This window comes from Triticum aestivum, chromosome 1B (genome assembly GCF_018294505.1).
Source record: "Triticum aestivum cultivar Chinese Spring chromosome 1B, IWGSC CS RefSeq v2.1, whole genome shotgun sequence".
In the NCBI taxonomy this organism is placed as follows: domain Eukaryota; kingdom Viridiplantae; phylum Streptophyta; class Magnoliopsida; order Poales; family Poaceae; genus Triticum; species Triticum aestivum.
In genome coordinates, this window is record NC_057795.1 from 275,137,722 (window position 1) to 275,142,540 (window position 4,819).

The 4,819-nt window shown below is 43.3% G+C and overlaps 1 long non-coding RNA gene across 2 annotated transcripts; it reads right to left on the reverse strand.

The window, feature by feature from the left end:
- Nucleotides 1-1,473: 1,473 nt before the first annotated feature.
- Nucleotides 1,474-4,169, reverse strand: LOC123119317 (uncharacterized). Of its 2 annotated transcripts, none has more exons than XR_006458603.1 (2): nt 1,840-4,169; nt 1,474-1,718 (listed from the first exon to the last, which is right to left on the reverse strand). It is a non-coding gene; the product is annotated as an uncharacterized lncRNA (long non-coding RNA). The 2 variants fall into 2 exon arrangements; XR_006458600.1 differs by having other exon boundaries at nt 1,474-1,724.
- Between the last annotated feature and the right edge of the window lie 650 nt (nt 4,170-4,819).

Genomic DNA, 4,819 nt, shown 5'->3' on the forward strand with positions numbered 1-4,819 from the left:
GTTAAGGCAGTTTTTGCATTTTTTTTTCTTTAAGCGTTCCAAGGATGGCAACACAAACAACCGAAAAACTGAAAGCGTAAATTTACATAAAGAAAGCGTATTGTGACGGTGAACCCGGAGACCCAATCCGTGCTTTATTATATATAAATAATTATATATATAGGAAAATTGCCCGTGCGTTGCAACGGGGACATAAACTTTAGTTGTTCTACAGCAATCTAGAAGGGATTACATTGATGTGTAATATGTTCTTTGTTCTACAACCATACCTAGATGTGATTAGAGTTTAGTTAGAAATCTGAGATTATTTTCCTCTAAAAATGAACATTAGCCCTCAGAGCATCAACACCATCCGTGTCTTGTACCTAATCGAGGAGTAGTGTGTATTGTAGGTAGAAAGATGAGTTTTTGCATTTTTTTTTCTTTTAGCGTTCCAAGGATGGCAACACAAACAACCGAAAAACTGAAAGCGTAAATTTACATAAAGAAAGCGTATTGTGACGGTGAACCCGGAGACCCAATCCGTGCTTTATTATATATAAATAATTATATATATAGGAAAATTGTCCGTGCGTTGCAACGGGGACATAAACTTTAGTTGTTCTACAGCAATCTAGAAGGGATTACATTGATGTGTAATATGTTCTTTGTTTTACAACCATACCTAGATGTGATTAGAGTTTAGTTAGAAATCTGAGATTATTTTCCTCTAAAAATGAACATTAGCGCTCAGAGCATCAACACCATCCGTGTCTTGTACCTAATCGAGGAGTAGTGTGTATTGTAGGTAGAAAGATGAGTTGTTGTTTTGGTATTGTAAAAAAATAGCTAACAGAAACCATGACTTTGTTAACCAGGCAGCCACATTAAGTAAACAAAACCCCTCATTTATCTGGCAGGCGGGATTGCGGAATAGTACCTCAAGAGAACTGGGAAATAATGCGAAAAAAAACTGATAATACTATACTACGTAATTTAGAAACGCTGAAGCATTTTCATATGATGATTTCATCAACCTTTTATACCACATTGTATACATGAACGTAGTTTTCAGATCAAACACCTTGTAAGCACAATTTCGGATGAGACACGTTGTGTTATAAACTTATAATTCAGGTGGCACTCATTTTTCTTTCCTAACTATTTAAGTTGAGACCTGTCTCGAGCAGTTACAGCATAATCAAGCAGAGTTAAGGCATAATCTATTTCATTAAACAAATAACCTTTTTTCTAAGTAAAATTCCATGATCACATCTTAGACCTATCTTGAACAGAGTTAAGGCATAATCTATTCCATTAACATTTTCCTATTCTGCTCAATACAATTTCATGATCACAACTGCATAAACTACTTATTATCAACAACACAAAACTGCTGGAGATTAGAGCAATCATGGAAGAAGAAAAGCGATGGAAATATATTAATGATTTGCAAAATAAACAAAGCAGGATCAAAAGAGGCACCACACCAGGTTATTCACACTTACGTAGCAATTGCTTCTGCCGCTAACATCTTTAGTCACAACCATAGCACCAGAATGCACTTCATTTATTATTATCACAAAAAGGACGTATACACCAACCACTCTATACATTTTTTCCCCACAAAGAACCACTATATACATGTTCCGCCAAATGTTTACATCCTCCAGCACTTTCTTCCCTCATCCTGATGCATGCCACCCTCTCCAGCACTTGTCTCCTCAGCCCTCGGTACTCTGCTCCTACATAGCAGTTGTACAGAAGCAAGGTATTCACTCGGGAAAAAATATATTTCAACCAAGTAGATGCAGATGAATATGATTGAGTGGAAGAAGAATCAAGAACTTATATTTATACCATGAGGTCTATGAAAAATAATAAACTCGCTGAGGAGAAGAAACATGATGTCATTGCGTTGCTTTCGAACCACCGGGACAAAGTGGACAACATCACGACCGTGTCATTAACAATAGCCACACTACAACATCATGCGCCTCTCTGCCTAGAGCCCTAGACCATAATCCTCCCCGGATATGGCGAGAGGTGATTATGAACAGAGCCTCCGGGCCTTCATGGTGGGGACATCAACAGACAATATTATGAATTTGTTTAGGTTCTGTGCTACTCACTGTCGTGAACGCAATGAACAACTTGATGGAGAAAAGGATTAGCCTACCTAAGAAGCATGATGGTGGCAGCCTATGTTAAGAGATTACGGAATTGTCAACACTTCAATGATTTCAAAGCTTGCAGTTTGTTCTGTGGAGACGATTCAATTTTTTAATTCCTCGAATGTCCTTTTTGTCTATAGGATGCCCTCATGGTCTCATATATCTCTCTGCGTGGAAAGATAACACTTTAAAGGCGAGTCTCATGAATGCAAGATAAAACCGCGTTGGTTATGTTCAAACTTTTCGTGTCACAATTGTGCTTTATTTCCTGCAAACCGGCACCTTACTACACATGATAATATCTAAAATAACAGGCAGCTGTATGATCTTATTCCACTACTGCCTAACTTTGTGATACACGATAATTGAGCGGATGTGACTTCTCTAATATGCATGTGATATACATAAGAAAATCAAGATAAAAAATCTTTGATATGGGATGAAATCGAGATGCATAGAAAATCACTTATAATGGGTGCTTGCGTGTGGTCTAAGTAGTACAGAGCGAGAAGATAATTGGGAGCCTATGTCCATTGATGCATACCTGCTTGCATACATGTGTACTGCCTTGTTAGATTACTATATACGCACCACGACGACAGAGCTTGTTGGCATGTGCTGCATAGATGATGATATGCAAGAAGGTAATGGATCTAAAAATAATGCAAATAATAAGGAATCAAGAATGTCTAGTGTGGATTAGTCTTGAACTCTCGATGGCCATCAACCAACAGACTGTCGTAGCAAATATCCAAGTTCTGTAGGCCGGTGAGACAACCTGATTTGTGCGAGGAACTGAAGATGGACCAAACAAACAACAAGTATAAGAAGGTATTAAGGCAAGGGAGTGACATGGAGTTCAGGTGAGATCTGTACCATTGTGGTAGTGGTGGCTGGTGGTAAAAAGAGGAGATGCTATGGATGATAGGCAGTAGCACCAAGATCTGAATCAAACCAGCTAGAATTTTCAGTGTGTAGTTGTGTGCAAACCTTGACAAATGATGTCCAGCTAGGCTTTGTTTGGCTGCACCTGTGCAGAGTTGTGGGCAATCTGCCTAGTCATTCTTCCCCTCCTCGTCCATGTACTCTCCTTCCGGCTCTTTCCTCAACACAAAGAGGGTGAATCTCATACAAATAACCGATGCAGCCAATGGTACAGTGATTACGCGTAGTTTGAAGAGGCTGTTGCTGGCGTCCTCAACGATCCCCTTGACCCCCCCGCCACCGTCGTTGCTCAGCAGCGCCGAGCCCAGCCGGTCGATCCGAGGCCTCTGGCCAGGAACAACGTGTGCTCCAGCGAGATGTGCTACCCTTGCCGGCAACCGCACGCTGCCGCCTCAATAGGAGCACGCCGCCCTACCTGCCTCCCTCACCCTGTGCCCCTTCTCCTTCTCATTTCTTCCTCTCTCCCTCACGCCCTGTCTCTCTCTTTCTCTGGATGAGTAGGGCTCCAGCCGCCGCCATCTAGCAAGCTGCCACACCAGCCACCAGATCCGTCGATGCCGCGCCTGAATATGACAGTTTTCGCGCCGCCGCCGCGGCTCTTACCGCCCGCCGGCCCGTTCCGGCGAACTCCAGCGCCGCCTGCCCGTTTCGACGGAGTTGGCCGGGTGATGAAGAGCAGTGCGGCAAAGGAGGAGGAGAGAGAGGAGTTGAGGGAAGGTGCAGCGTCGGCGTCGAGTGTTCCCGGTGGTGGAAAGCCGCAGGGGTGGTGGCGGTGCACGGCGGGGGCGGCGCACGGCGGAGGAGCGGTGGCAGGCAGGGGCGGCGCGCGGCGGAGGGCCGGCAGGGGCGGCGCACGGCGGAGGGCCGGTGGCCGGCGGGGGCAGCGCGTGGCGTGGCGTGGAAGGGCGTGGCGGCGCCTGGAGGTGGAGATGCGGGAGATAAGGTCGTCGTGCGTTTTTTTTCTTTTCCCTCGGCATGTACCGGTTCGGGTTGACTTACATGAGGAGTGCGGGTCGAATTACATAAAACCGCAAGGACTTTTCTGTAAAATGTCCAATGACGTACCACCAGAAGCACTCGCTGGTTTATTAGTAGGTAAAGATTAGGTAAAGATCTGTCGAAACAAGTTAAAAAACCTCCTTTGACTAACAGATTACTAAATATAGCAATGTTTGGATTTTGTTATCATGGATTTAATGCTGAAGAAATTAACAATTTTCCAACTAAATTTATTCCTAAGCTAAACATGACGACATTGCTAACAATATTAAACTCATATTGAGAGCTGAACATGCTGAGTATGTTGGCTTCTCCTGCTGAGAGTATTGTGACTGCCACCTTTAATTTCTGCCAACGTACTAGATGGGTGTGTTTCAAGCTTTCTCGATGGAGGATATATGTTTATTCACTTTAGATATGTGTAAGTCGCCTGAAATTTGATTTTGGGTCAGTCGTTTTCTTTGTCCATTGATTCTGCTTTAAGATTTGTGCTCTTTTGGTTTGTATATGAGTTGTTTTGTGCCCATTTTCTTGACTGGCCGCATATTTGGGCCAGTCAATTCCTAAACAGCCTAAAGCCCATTAGATGTACGCCCAAGCCCTCCCCTCTCTCCCTTTGTTCTCTCTTTTTTTGCTTTTCTTTTTTCTTTTTCTTTATTAGTCGGTTATTTTTTTCTGAACACAGTACAGACGCAAGCGCTCACATACATGCGTCTACACTC